Source organism: Neofelis nebulosa, chromosome X, assembly GCF_028018385.1.
Source record: "Neofelis nebulosa isolate mNeoNeb1 chromosome X, mNeoNeb1.pri, whole genome shotgun sequence".
Lineage (NCBI taxonomy): Eukaryota > Metazoa > Chordata > Mammalia > Carnivora > Felidae > Neofelis > Neofelis nebulosa.
This window is the reverse complement of record NC_080800.1, coordinates 8,710,943-8,725,955: the sequence shown is the minus strand read 5'-3', so window position 1 is coordinate 8,725,955 and position 15,013 is coordinate 8,710,943. Positions and strand designations below refer to the sequence as shown.

Sequence of the window (15,013 nt, the reverse complement as noted above, 5' to 3'; positions counted from 1 at the left end):
GTGGCGCGCCTCGGCGGGGGTGGGGGGAGGGAGCGGGGAATGGCGGAGGCTGCGGCCGCCCCGCCCTCAGTCCCGCCTCGGCCCGCCCCGCGCCGCGGCCGGACCTCGGAGCCTCCGGGCGCGCGCGCTCCCGCCGGAGCGCGTCTCCGCGAGTCCCCGCCGGGCCCGGTGAAGGCTGCGGCGGGGATCGCTGCCCTCGGCGGTGGTCTTTCGGCAGAACGGCCCCTCCCGCCCTCGTGGGAAAGGTGGCTGGCCCGGGGGTGGCAGGCGCCCAGGAGACAGCCTCTCTGGGGTGGGCACTGGCGGCGGGCAGGTTTGCCGGCCGCTGCCCTCCAGCAGCCACTGGCCGCGCCGCGTGGGCCATCTTAGCAGAGCTGCGCGCCGCCGAGTGTGGCAACGCGAGGAGGACGTCTGGCCGGAGTCGGGTGTATATATGCGAAGGAAGGGGGAGTGAAGAAAGCACTGGGGCATAGCTGGGTTGGGACAAGGTAGTGGCAGACCTGGAGCCCTCCAGTGACAGCGGGTGAGCAGTGAGGCCCATGAGTCCTTGCCTGGTCATTAACATCTTTAAGTCCCGCTTCCAGCGTGGTCTTTCAACCCCCAGCACTCAAGAGTTCCTCCCTCGAGGTCTGGTGCAATACATTGAATACTCCCTAAAGGGGGAAAGTACTGTGAGGCTGGTCCTGGAAGGTACCTGCGCTGAGGGGGTGCTCAGGACATCTTTGATGAACCTATGGCAAGTGCTCCGAGACTCTTGAAGGGCAAACCTGCAGGCACGGGAAGGACGGTGCCGGGTTTTTTGCTTTCTTTGGGGGGTGGAAAGTGGGTAGTGTAGTTACTGGATTGAGACCGGCCTAGAGACCAGCTTTGAGACTCTGATGTCGTGGTGAACTGCCGGTTCTCCACACTCTGGGCTCTGTTCTGGCCTCCAGAAATTTGCACTTGTCCTCCGCTTCACTGGGTTTCCTGGTAGACATCCTTCACATTTCAATTTGGATACTGTCAGGAGAACAATCCTCGGGCTTCCCCAGGTGAATTACATACCCCTTCCCAGCCCTCTACTTCTCCGTTTCTTGTGTTTACTGTACTCCGCCGTACAATGGGCTGTTCGTTTGCAAAATATCCTCCATAAGATGCCCATCTCTTTGAAGCTGGGAGGGCAGAGCTGCGGGGAACTGGATGAATCTCATCCAGTTCATTACCGCATCTTCCTGGCACACAATAAATGTTTAACAAATAAACAGATTACAGATTTATGAAATAGAATCCCCAAAACTCAAGTCACCCATGGGATGTGATGGGGGAGAGGAAAGGAGAAATCTCAAGAGACGTCCAGATTTTCTGGCCTAATGATTTGAGTAAGCAATAGATCCATTGGCCAGAATAAGGGCTGTGAGAGGGACAGGTTGGGGGAAAATGGACAGATAGTGACCTATGTCTATAATGACGATACAGTGGTGGACCAGAACTGGAGCTGTGATTCTTCAGGTTGTGGTTTATTAGGAATGAGCCCTTGATGGTGATGTTCCCCATAAATGACAGGGGAAGCTCCAGGGCACAAGTAATTGCCATGGCTAAACCACAACTGAATATTAGCTTTTAAAAAAATGTTTCTTGTGGGAGAATGGAGGTTTCCTCTTCAGATTCTAACCTTGCAGGGCAAGACTTTAGATCCTTTCTTGTCTCTCCGTTTCCACCCCTTCTTATGTCCTTGAGCCACACCTTCTTCCCTGTTCCCCCTAAACAATCCAAGAATGCAGAAGCCTCCAGGATCCCCAAAGCTACAAATCCCACCAATGACAGTCCCCTCTGCAGGCCTTCTCTAGATTAGGAACCACTATAGAAGCCTTCTCCTTTAATGTGGGTGAAGCATCCTTCTCCCTCTTGAGTGTAAAGGTAAAGGGCTTGGTGGGCTCTGTGATCCAGTGCCACACCTGTCACTGCTAGTTTGTGACCTTAGACAAGTGATTAGTCTCTGTGAGATGCAGTTCTCTTACATTTAAAGGTAATAGTGGCTCCTACCTCATCGGGTTGTTTCAGGATTAAATCTACTCCATGTACTTGCATTTGCGTAGGGCCTAGCATATAATAGGTTTTGGATAAACACTTGTCATTGATATTAGGCACTGCTTGGCCATTTCTCCTCTACCTAATTCATTCAACAAATGTATTTTTTTTTAAAGTAATCTCTATGCCCGGGTGTGAGGGCTTGAACTCAGACCCCTGAGATCAAGTCACATGCTCTACCTGCTGAGCCAGCCAGGAGGCCCCACTCAACAAAGATTTATGGGGCCTCCTGTGTACTGGATGCTAGACGCACAAAGTAGAATGCAGATATTACCCTGGCCTTGAAGAAGACACATTTCAGGAGGGGCACAGCAGCATACAAATAAATGCAAACGTCACACGTGCTCTCTGACAGAGCAGGACGGAAGAGAGCAGACACAGGTGCTTACATCTCCCTATGAGGAGGGAGAGTGTCAGAAAAGACTCCAGAGAGGAAGTCTCCCTTGTTAAATAATACACTGAAACATATTAAGCATCTTGAAGAATTCAGGCAAAAATCAGTCGGAATCAGTGCCAAACCAGAAGCACTCAGAGCACTTCAGTGTCAGGAGCTCAGAGGGAGACTTTATAGAGAAAAGGCAGAAATAAGGAAGTTATTGATTGGCTACAGTGTAAAGACTGGTTGGCTGTGATTGGCTATCCTTAGTATTTTATTTCATAACATTGAGACATTCACAGGCTTACGTTTCAGGCTGCCAAGGCATTAGCCTTACCTCAGTCTAACAGCCTCCTTGTTGAATTAACCATTCCCCCCTTTTGGTCATCTTCTACGTGAAGGAGTGACCAGAACTTTGGTATTAGTGCCACTCTCGGCCACCATCAAAGTTGCTCTTTGTCTCACTGTGAAACTCCTGGGTTATGATGTCAGATCCATGGAATAAATGTTTTTCCTGTTCATCTCCTCGTTTATCTTGTTTCTGGTTCTCCAAGCCCAGTGAGACCATTCGATGTATGTACTGCTGATGGCTGTGAACATGCATTTAAGGCATTTGAGAGAACATAGTGTACAAGGGACATTACGATGACAACTATACAGAAGCCTTAGCCAGGGCCCCCATGAGCCAAACCAATTGGTATCAGATAAATCAAAGAAGGGACATCAAGCTGTTTTAGCCAAGTGGCTGATGTGTTAATTTATCATATTTGCTGCAACACCAGAGGTGTTGATCCAGGTATTGTGGGAGGTATTTGCTGTGGCACAAGCTCCTCCTTTTTCAGCCAAGAAGTAAGCTAAAGCAGTTCTATTATCTGAAACCATCTTAGCAAGAAAGTCCAGAGACTTTGTTGTGTAGCTATGGCCTTAGCAGTACATTCAGTGATCGTTGCCAGAGTTAAAGAGCATCATCTTCCTGTGCATTCTCAGGGAGGAGAGGCAAGTAGCAGAAAGGCAAAAGGAATAAAGGTTTCGTATTGGAGATGAAGATCTTCTTGAGCCATGATCTTGGAGGAACTGTCCACCTCAAGATGCCATCTGCTTCTGGGGAGGAACCTCCCTAATCAACTTTAATTTTAGGTCTGCAGCCGGTGTGTGGTTCCAAGAGTCTGGGGGAGCCCTTTTTAATGAGGGAGTTGTGGACACAGGGTTCCAGTCCCTGAAGTTTGGCTGTGGTGTCGGCAGTGAGAAGGACCTGGGATGGTTTCTTCCAGGGAGGTTCCAGGGCAGTCTTTGTGCTTAGTGATTCCAAGTCAGAAGGGTGGGAGAAAATGGGAAATGTCAGTCTGGAGAGTTGTAGCCAGGCATTTGAGGAAACTAGGAGAGTTCAGGGCCCAGTTCAGGTTACAGACAGACCCAGTGGTTTCCTTGCACCCTTATTATTCCTAAGTAGTTGTAATTGCTAATTATGTTGATTAGAATTCTTACCCCTTAGGATCCTTTATTCCTTGTGAAAACTAAGAAGTCAGCGATGTGACTGTCTGTTACGCTAGCATTCTATGGATTCGGGAAATTTATAAATACATTTCACAATTTCTAGAAGTACCTTCTTTCTCATAGTAAAATTTTCAGTGTGGCACAAAAGATATTTACTAATAGATCCCAATATATTTAGTTCCTCTGTAAAAGAAAGGCAAAAGTGGATAAACCCATGTTCAGTATTTGCTGTTTTAGTATTTTATCATATTTGGGATGATGGAGATATTCAATGAATAGCCCTCATTTAACTTATCTCAGTATAACTAAGGTTTCAAGTTCTCAAGATTTTGGCAACTATCTTAAGTAGACCTACCACAAACCATATTTATTGTTGAAAAATATCTTTTAAAACTTTCACTTACATTTATTTAATTCACTTGTTCTTAACAATTATATTTAGATTACTGTGCTTATGAAAATTTCATGAGATGTTAAACAGCTAACCATTGTTTTTTTTTTGTTTTTTTTTTTTAACTAGGCTTCATTTCCATTTCATTCTCATTGAACTCACGACCCTGAGATCAAGACCTGAGCTGAGATCAAGAGTTAGATGCTTAACTGACTGAGCCCCAGTTAACCGTTCTTGCTGACATATTATGTAACACAGATAACATATTAGCTTATTTGACTTTTAGTAAACCTAGGTAGAATTGAAGTATTCTGTTTAATGCTGGTAACTCTGAAGACATGCCTGTTTTAATTAAGCCGACAAACTTAAACTAGCTTTTATTTTTTTTAATGTTTATTTATTTTGGACGCTCAACCGAGCCACCCAGGTACCCCAAAACTCACTAGTTTAAAAAGAATGGTTGTATCTAAATTGTGTTTCTGGCAGATGGAATAAGTTAAGGTTACTTGCTCCGATGGCTAGAGCTTTTATTAATATTTCTGGATTCATTCACCTAATTTCCAAATAGCTTCTTTTTTGTTTTTCTGATAAGAATTATCTCCCCGAAGTCAGTACTTCAAGAGATGGCTCTGAGTTCCTAGAGAAAACTAGGTAGAACATTTGCATCTCAAAGGCACAGAGAAAAAATGTTTCTCCAAGAGGAGCTTTTGTTTCTTAAAGCCAGATCTTTTACAATATGTGCAAGCCTTTTGAGATGAATAGGAGAGGATTTGGGATTGGTAGAGAGGATAGGTGGGCCTTGTATTGTTTCTAGAGCTGCATTTCTGTTCTTAGAAAGACTGATACTGTAGTGCATTTGTTTTTAATTCTTCATAGAATAAGGTTGCAATCTGAATATGTAGCCACTGACCCAGCCATGGAAGTACGGGAGCCTCCATTTGCTTCTTTGTATCAGGAAGAAGATCTGCAACAAATCAAGCGATTTGTATGTTCTAGATTTACAGCTGGGTTTCTTTACAACATTTTAGTAAATCCTTCCACAGTGCCTTTAGAATGCTTTTCTTTCTTCTGGGCAAATATTTTTGTTTTAGCTTAGGGGAGAAGGCCTAAAAAAGTTCTTATCAGGCTCTGAATATCACCTTCCAATTTGGCTCATTTATGACCACAGAGCTACTTAAAACAATCCTTTTGAGTATCTTGTCAGGTTTCAGCTGGAGCAAACAGTAAATATTTCTGGCAGTATTGAACCACCCCATGGAGCTAAGAGGGGTTCTCAAAGAGGTGCAGATGATACTAGTTACCCAAATCCAGAGCCACTGTGAAAAATACCCAATAGAGAGAAAGACCTGGACAGTCCCCCTGAGAGCCGCAATTGCTGGGGTATGGTAACAGTTGGTAGGACCCTAGCTGCAAATGGAATGCCATCCGCATTTCTGCCCAGCCTTATCTGGCCACAATACCTGTCGTTGGGAGAGAAAGGATGAATAACTGATATATTTTCTGCCAATCTGAATTTGGAAAGGAAGGGAAAACATGAAATTTACTTTCTCTCAACCAGGCAACAGAGGTCTGGGAGAGTTGACTTTGGTAAGAATTCTTACCCTTTGCTGGCTTGTGCCAGTTTTCCCATGATGCTGTCTGTACGCTCCAGAGTGAGTGGGGTGGCCCTGCGGGTCTTATGCTGGTCGCCAGAAAGTGTAGAGGAGGAAAAGAATTTTGTCTTTATTTTTAAGTTTATTCATTTATTTTTGAGTGAGAGGGCTAGCAGGGGAGGGGCAGAGAGAGAGGGGGAGAGAGAATCCCAAGCAGGCTGCACCATGCCATCGCAGAGCCCCAACATAGGGTTCGGACTCATGAACCCTGAGATCATGACCTGAGTGGAAATCAAGCGTCAGATGCCTAACTGAGCCTCCGGGCACCCCTCTGTCTCCCCTTTACAGTGAGTGTGAAGCCCCCTTTTTCTTTAGGGCATCTTGTAAATTGTTAATATTATCTAAGATGGTTAAAAGTTCTTCACTGTAACTGAAGATTATCTTTATTACTTGTTCCGCCTTAAGACAAAATTTTATCCAGCTGAGGTGTCCCACAGGACCCGGCCCAGTTTCTAAGGCGGACCCAGTCCTTTCCGGGACCAGTTTCTAGGGCGGAACCCGTCCGCCCGGCACCCGGTCTGGTTTTGAAGTCGGACCCAGTCCAACGCCAGCCACTTTCTGGAGCCGTGTGGAAAAAGAAATGCTCAAATAAGCCATGAACGCCTGAAAGCTCATGAGGTGGGAAGCTGCAGGTGCCGCTGCAGAGCCAGAACCCGGATCCGAGGGCGTTGCCCGCCATCCCTACAGAGCAGCGAGTTCGAGGGGCTCAGCAGGTACTTCTCCTTGCTCAGGGCTGCTGGGGGCTGTGGGGGGCCTCCTCCGGCTCCCTGCTCTGAGATGAGAACTCTTCAAACATAAACGGTGGCATATGAAAAATGTTAAGGGTTTATTTGAGCCGAAGTCCTTTTGAATGTGGCAGCACCGAACCGGAAGTGGTTGGGTGGGCTCCGCGGACCGGAGCTCCGGCGAGAGATTTTCTGGAGGAAAGGCAGAAGCAAAGCCAGGAGACGGTGGATGGGCTATCGCTTCAAGCCTCGTTGGCTGTTTGTGATTGGTTGTTCGTAGCGTTTTGAGTTCATAACCTTGAGGCATTTAGAGACTTAGATTTTGCTTTGCTTCCGTAAGGTGCCACAGCCTTACAGCCACCTCGGTCTACAGGCTTGTATGTTTAACAACACTCAGGAGCGGAAGTTTATAAGGTATTTTCTTCATTTTCCACTTTTTCCAGGGGATTAAGGATTAAGATAGGCGTCAGATCTCTTATAACAAATCTTTTTACTTTCTTCTTCTAGCGGATGGACCGAGCTGCAGACACCCCATTTCTTAGCTATAGCAAAAGGTGTGTCCGCGTGCTAGGTGTAGTTCGTGGGTCACCCATGGCCTTAGCTGTTCCCTGCGCCATGGCTGCTGGCAGAGCTCCAAAGCCCAGGCAGGGGTGAAACTTGATGAGGCTAGGGCAGTAGGCCTGGCTTCTAAGTATACTCTTGGAACAGCTGGGGAACTTTTAAAACCTACTGTTGCTGAGAATTGGAATTTTGTTTCCAAAGCTCCCAGGTGATTCTGAGAACTTTACCTCTTGCGGTGGTCAGTTTCAGCATGGTCATGTGATACACTCCTGGGCCAATGAGAGAAGTTTGCACGGTGAGGGAAATTGTAGGAGGAGGGAGCATTTCTCTAAGAGAAGGTTCCCCTGCCTCAGGAAGGGATCGCTCTGGCATAAAGTCTCGTCTTCCTCTCTGGGATTTATTGTCTGTGCTGGAACGTGGCTAAGCGCGGCAGCCCGCTATGATACTCTTACAAGGGCAGAGAGCTAGGGGTGGGCTCGCTCACTCGACTCCTTGATACATTTTTCAGCGGCCGACTCACCGAATTAACCATCCCTGCCGCTTTAACTCCAAGGTTCTTGCTATGCACTCTGATAAACCCTGTCCTGGGCATACCGTTTCTACATTTGTAGGAACTTAAGTTACTGGCACCTAGCATGATATACACTGCTATTTTTGGCTATATTGGTGAGACGGAAGTCCCACAGTGAGAATGCATTTTTACCTGGACAGTAAGGCATAAATGACGGTGCATTTGAAATAGTACTTCACATGTATTCAGGAATAAATAAGCTTTGGGGATGAACAGTAAACCTAATGATCATTTATGATATGGTTTAAATTGGAAGCTCTGTTACCAACGAACTTTAAGTGAATTTCTAGAACAAGCCATTTATAAATTAGGAACAACCTACGGCCTTAACAGCTAGACACTTAAAACTTTTTAGTCTTGAGTAATATGCAGGCCAACATTCTAACAATCTGTTTTGTGGTTAAACAATATTCTGATAAAAAGTTGTGACCCTTTTACAAAAGTTGCAATGCTTCTTCTTTTTTCTAAAGATTTTATGTTTAGTCTCTACACCCAACGTGGGACTCGAACCCACAACCCCAAGATCAAGTCGCATGCTCCACCGACTGAACCAGCCAGGCGCCGAAAGTTTGCAGTGCTTCTTAATCCCTAATCTGTGTTGATGCTTCTCTCAAGTCAAGTGGAGATGACCTTTGCTTCTTGGCTCCTACCTCTGCTTTTCCAAATGATACACGGATGTAGTTCCAAGGTGAAAACAAGCTTCCTACATTGTAGTTCCATTATGAAGAAAGGGTTCCAGAATAATACCAGCAGTGTCCTCCAGCTGAAGACCACCGGGAACACACTCGTTCAGCTTGAGTGGAACAAGGTGGGTTTATCCTGCGCTGCGGCCAGGGAGAATGTATACCTTGCAGAGCTGTGAGGCGTCTCCCTCGGTGAGGAGGTTAGAAAGGGCTTAGTAGAGAATTGGGGCTTGTGTTAGGTTATTCGGGGAGGAGGTAAGGAACTGGGGCTTGGCTTTGCATTGGATGCTGCCAATAAGAAGGGATTTTTCTGGTTGGATATTTGAGGACATCTTACCTAGGAGGACACCAGAGTAATGCTGAGGCTGTAACGGGCAAGGAAGCAGCAGCCGCTCATTGGCTGGGAGAAGGGCTGTTTCCTCATTTGTGGTTTGGACAACGTTTGTGTTTTGTCCGTGTTCAGGCAGGATTATAGAGTGGGTCACCTACTGGCCGCGGTCACTAAAGTGGGCTTGTCTAATACTCTGTGACATCGTTTATGGTGAGTAGGAAAACAGCCAGAAGCAGCTGGGAAGGCCTGGCTAGCTTATGGGTGCCAGAGGCTGCTTTTTTCTTCTTCTTCTTCTTTTTTTTTTTGTCAGTAGTTAAGATTTGAGTGTTTTTGTTGTGCTAGGCATTGTGCTAAGTACTTTACATATTCATATTGAATCACCCCCATCTTATGAGGTGGCATTATGATCATCCTTATTTAACAGATGTACAAACCGGCACCGGCATTGCTAACCAATTTTTCCAAGGTTGGGCTGTGAGTTCAGACTGATGTCAGAGCCCATGATGTCTTAACCACTCAGGTCTACAAAACCATAAGGCTGTGCCTAGGCATTAAGACTCAAGTCAAGGTCACTTTGTAAGTAGCAAGGATATACAAGGTGCCTTGCCTGAACTAGAAGCCAAGCACAAATCTGAAACAAATTATAGCAGCACATCTATATTGTGAATCCATTTAAAATCATGTTGTAAAATGATACTTATTGACATGGAAAAACTGCTAATGATACAGTAGCAACAAAAGGCATTACAAAACACAATTTGGATTTCTGCTCACCTGAGGAACTTTTTATTTTTTAATGTTTATTTATTTTTGAGAGAGAGAGCTCATGTGTTTGCGTGGGGAGGGGCAGAGAGAGAGAGAGAGAGAGAGAGAGAGGGAGAGAGAGAATCCCAAGCAGGCTCCGCGCTGTTAACGCAGGGCCTGATGATGAGTTCAAAACCATGAACTGTGAGATCATGACCTAAGCTGAAATCGAGAGCCAAACGCTTAACCACCTGAGCCATCCAGGCACCTGAGGAATTTGAACTCATTGCACAGGCTAAGCCTAGCATTTTGAGGGGTAAACCGAGGCAGATGCTCATCAGACTTTCCTGTTGTGTGATCAAGAATATTAATGGCCAACACCCACCATGGAATTGGGTTCTCAGGAATCCAGAACTGTGGGACATGGCTATTTAACATTCCTTCTGGACATTTTACATTTATATACATCCATTGGCAAGTTTGAGTAAAGTCACTGTTGGCATTAGGTTTGTCCCTAGTGATAAATCCAAAAAATAACTTTTGTTTCTCAACCAAAATTAATATTAAATGCTCAAAGCTGAGGCTTACTCCTTGTAACAGAACCAAATAATAACAGTAACTATTTATGAAGTGGCTACATGCCAGGTTTTTCATTCATCATTTTATTTATTGCCACAAACAAGCCTCTGATGTAACTACTATTATCTCCACTTAAAAACAAAACTAAGGCACGGGGACAGTGAAGGACTTGTCCAAGGAGACACGTCAATGATTGCGTCATTCTGATTGCAGTTCCCATGTCCTGCTACTTTCTCAGTTTACTTGTTAACATTCCAGCAAGTTTTACAAGCTTCAAAAAAGGCATGCACAAATCTAAAGGGGTTTCAAATGTCCGTCTTTACACTACCATGTCATCTATGCTCTCTGCACCTGTGATATATCAAATGCACACTTGCACAGGATATCGTTTGCATGAGAAAAGGACACGGAGCTTACAGTCAGAGAATCGTTTCAGTCTTCATGATATTGAGAGTCAGATCAGCTACAATGGCCAGATTCAGAGTCTCCTTAGAGGGGCGCCTAGGAGGCTCAGTTGGTTGAGTGTCCAAGTCTTGATTTCGACTCAGGTCATGGGATCAAGCCCTGCATTGGGCTCATGCTGGGCGTGGAGTCTGCTCAAGATTCTCTCTCCCTCTTTCTATGCCCTTCTCCCCCACTGGCACGCGCGCACACACACACACACACACACACACTCTCTCTCTCTCTCTCTCTCTCTCTCTCTCTCAAATAAATTTTAAAAAGTAAAATAAATAAATAAAAAGTCTCCTTAGAGTTGGAATTCCAGAGAAATTTATAGAAAATAGTTTTATACAAGGTCCAAAATACCAAATCAGTGTTTAAAAAAATTGACTTACATAATAGAGTCCACATGCCAAGGCCTCTGGAATATTAAAGCCTAATTGAAGTTTGGTGCAGTAATTTTAAAGGGAGCACTGCATGTCTAATTCATCTCAAATTTACTTTACTTAAGACTCAGATGACATTTCGGTGTAAAACACATTCTAGGCTAGTTTTACATAAAAATGACTTTGTAATGTGAGTAATAAAACTAATTGTATATTTTGAATTACTGGTGAACCTTGACTAGGAAACAAAATTCACATAAGCTGTACATTTTTGCTGTTAACCGTATTATGAAATGTATTAGGTTCTTGATCACTTAAGTGTTCCCATTCCAGTAAGTGAATCTTGCAAACAGTGTTGTTTGGTTTTATCATGTTTGGAAAATGGCTTTTTGGTCTCTATAATTTTTTGTTTTTGAAGAAGGCCCGGTAAAGAGAATTGAGCTACAGTAAATGTTCATTAGTTTTCAGTTCTCCCAGGAATCATGGCTAGAGGTATACTTCCTCTTTACTCAAATCTGTAATTAATGTTTATAAGATGTCATGCTGATGTTATTTTTTTTTTTTTTTAATTTTTTTTTTTTCAATGTTTTTTATTTATTTTTGGGACAGAGAGACACAGAGCATGAACGGGGGAGGGGCAGAGAGAGAGGGAGACACAGAATTGGAAACAGGCTCCAGGCTCCGAGCTGTCAGCACAGAGCCCGACGCGGGGCTCGAACTCACAGACGCGAGATCGTGACCTGGCTGAAGTCGGCCGCTTAACCGACTGCGCCACCCAGGCGCCCCTGATGTTATTTTTAAAAAACAGAATCTTGTGAAGAGAATACCATATGAGTATGTGATTAATGGATCATGAAAAAATTAGCTTGTTCACCAAATTAAAAGTTACTGGTTTAGATTACTCTTTATTAAACTTGTCTTGCATGTAGTAAAATCTAGACTAAACTTGGCAAGTTTGGGTTCAAAAGTAACTGAAAATGATTTTCATATCTCATTTTTTAGAGGTTGACATTTACTACAAATACGATATTTTAGGGATGCTCGGGGACATTGAGGCTTCCACCTCCAATCTTACTCTGCCTATGCGCACAATAGTCCCCAATGAGAATTAACATTCAGAAGGATGATTCTGAGGTATTGCCACAGCTTGTTTCATGCCACCCAAAAGATTAGATTTTCAACATCACTGTTGTGTGGATTGTATGGTAATGACTGGATTGTATGGTAATGATTTTCTTTGATAGACCTCAAAAGAGTTGCCATATTCTTTATTGTGGTGGCAAATCTCTCTCTCTGGCCCAGGCCTGGCCCAGTGAAATATCGTGTCTCCCCACCAAACAGAATCATTCCTTGTTCTTGCTACCTGAACATGGGGAGAAAGCAACCTGAGTGGAAAGGAAGTAGCCAAAACCTGACTGGGGTGACATCTTTCCCACCCCATGGAGAGGATGATGTACAATAACAATGTGTGGAACTAACTTATAAAGAGAAGCAGAAACAAGTTGAAATCCCAATGGGTAAAGCGTCTTGGTAGTGGGGTTCCCTGATTTTTCAGATTCTGTGGCTTTTGCTTAGGTTCATTGAGCTACCTGGCTATCAAGGGCAATAGTTCTTTTTTCTCGAAGTTGGTTTCAGATGGGTTTTTGCCGCTTGCAACCAGGAGTCCTAATGAATGTAATAGTCAACATACTGAATACCTGCTGACAGGGCCACTATTTTTGTATGTAGCAAAAGCAGGAAAGTGAGCCAAATTATTTTGGACGTTTGAAATACGTTTGTTATGACGTTTGAAATGTAGAGGATTGTAGCTTTGTACAGGGGCGGGATCGTAGTCAATGAGGTTTATCTGAACTGTGATTATTGCTAATTGAAAACTTTTCCCGATATCCCACTGTGATGATGTGAAATATAAAAGATTCTACCAAAGGTGGTACTGGCGTGGTGCAAGGTTGTCCACAAACAAGCCTTATACCAGATTTAATTTTTCATTGTATGGGTGTGCAATTAAAGTTTAATAGCAAATAATTATTACGTATAATGATAAATCACATCCCCGGTTTGCACATGGTTTTCTGAGCATGGCACGCACAAGCCTGGCTTGTGCATACGGTCTCATGAATGTTGGTTTGTTGCATGAAGAGGCTAGAGAGGATGGAGAAAGACCAGTTCTCATATAGGAACAGAAAGAGGTGAAAATGTTAAATTCTTCTGCTTTTATTTACTCAGCACTTGGTTTCCATTGGAGGAAAATAGTGTATCTGATTCTCAATCAGATTCTCAATCACTAGCACCCAGCCAGGAAAGGTGGTAATTAAACCTGAGGAGTTTGCACAGACAAGATAAGATTTACTTAGGGACTATATAAACATGTGGCTGAAAAGAGGTTGGGTTCTAATTTTAGAGATTGTAAGACCTGCAGCCCTAATTCTTTTTTAAAAAATATCTTATTTTTAACTAATCTCTACACCAAATGTGGGGCTTGAACCCATAACCCCGAGATCAAGAGTCACACACTCCTCCGACTGAGCCACCCAGGTGTCCCACACACGTTTATTTTTATTTTTAGAGGGAGAGTGCGGGTGCGAGGCGGGAAGAGGGGCAGAGTTGGAGAGAGAGATGATCTTAAGCAGGCTCCATGCTTAGCACGGAGTCCTACGCAGGGCTTGATCTCACGACCCTGGAATCATGACCTGAGTGGAAATCGAGTTGGATGCTCAACCGACCGAGCCACCCAGGCACCGCAGCAATCCTAATTCTTAATGATAGTACTCCCCCAGAGTCCCATCTCAATCCCACTGAGGGGGCCAGCTGTAACATGCAAAATCAGGAATCCCACACCTTTGTCTCTACTCCAGACACTCTACTCACAGTGTCAGACCCTGGTCTTCAAACTACCTGCTTGTCTTGTACCCATGGAATACCCAAAATATTTCAAATGCAGTGAGTCCAAAATGAAACTCATCACCTTTCTCCCTAAACTTGCTGCTGTGTCTCAGTAAATTTCAGTGGCTAAATCATTATACATTCTATCGTTCATGTCATATGTCTGGATAACACCTATTCACTTTTCTTCCTCACTTTCACCATTCAATCAGTTCTTCCTAAACAACTCTAAAAATTTGTGGTCATCCTTCACACCCCCTTTCTCTCTGCCCTCTCACTAATCCTGCACCAAGTTCTGTCACCTAAACACTTGTCCAACTTATTTTATTTTTTTCCATCTCTGCTATTGCCACAGTGGTCTGAGCCACTGCTACCCTTCTCCTGGATCAGCATGGTAACCTCGTAACCGGATGCCTTGCTTCTAGTCTGGACTCTGTACAGTCTTTTCTCCATGGTGCAGATGAGATGGGGTGTTTAATATGTAAATCTGCCATGATACTCCATTGTTTTTGATCTCTCAGGGGCTTCCCTTTGCTCTTAGAAAAAAATGACATGGTTCACAAGACTCTGTGTAGTCTGGATATGGTCTTTCTCATGGTACTCTACTCCTTTCCTACATTATGTATGCTGTTCTTGTCCCTGTTCCTTTAACATCCTAGCCACAATGTTCTTTAGTCACCCTTTTTTTTTTTTATCGAAGTGTAAATAACAAACAGTGCTATATTAGTTTTAGGTATACAATGTAATGATTCAACAATTCCATACATTACTTGATAAGGGATTAATATCCAGAATATACAAGGAACTTACACAGCTCAGCACCAGGGAAAAAATACAATTGAAAATGTGCAGAGGACAGGGCACCTGGGTGGCTCAGTTGGTCGAGCATCTGACTCTTGATTTCAGCTCAAGTCATGATCCCAGGGTCATGGGATCAAGCCCCGCATTGGGCTCTGCACTGAGTGTGGAGCCTGCTTAAAATTCTGCCTTACTCTACCTCTCTCCTCTGCCCTGCCCCTCTCCCCTGCTCGTGCTCTCGCGCTCTCTCTTTCTGTCACAAAACAAAGCAAAACGTAATGAGATATCACCTCACACCTGTCAGAATGGCTAATATCAACAACATAAGAAA

At 44.2% G+C, this 15,013-nt stretch overlaps 1 long non-coding RNA gene and 1 pseudogene across 1 annotated transcript; both read left to right on the top strand.

The window, feature by feature from the left end:
- The first annotated feature begins 50 nt into the window (after positions 1 to 50).
- Positions 51 to 10,824, top strand: LOC131501882 (uncharacterized). Its single transcript, XR_009256916.1, has 3 exons — positions 51 to 1,031; positions 4,458 to 6,693; positions 8,308 to 10,824. It is a non-coding gene; the product is annotated as an uncharacterized LOC131501882 (long non-coding RNA).
- Positions 10,825 to 12,807: 1,983 nt separating this feature from the next.
- On the top strand, positions 12,808 to 12,929 carry LOC131503375 (U4 spliceosomal RNA; annotated as a pseudogene).
- The last annotated feature ends 2,084 nt before the right edge of the window (positions 12,930 to 15,013 follow it).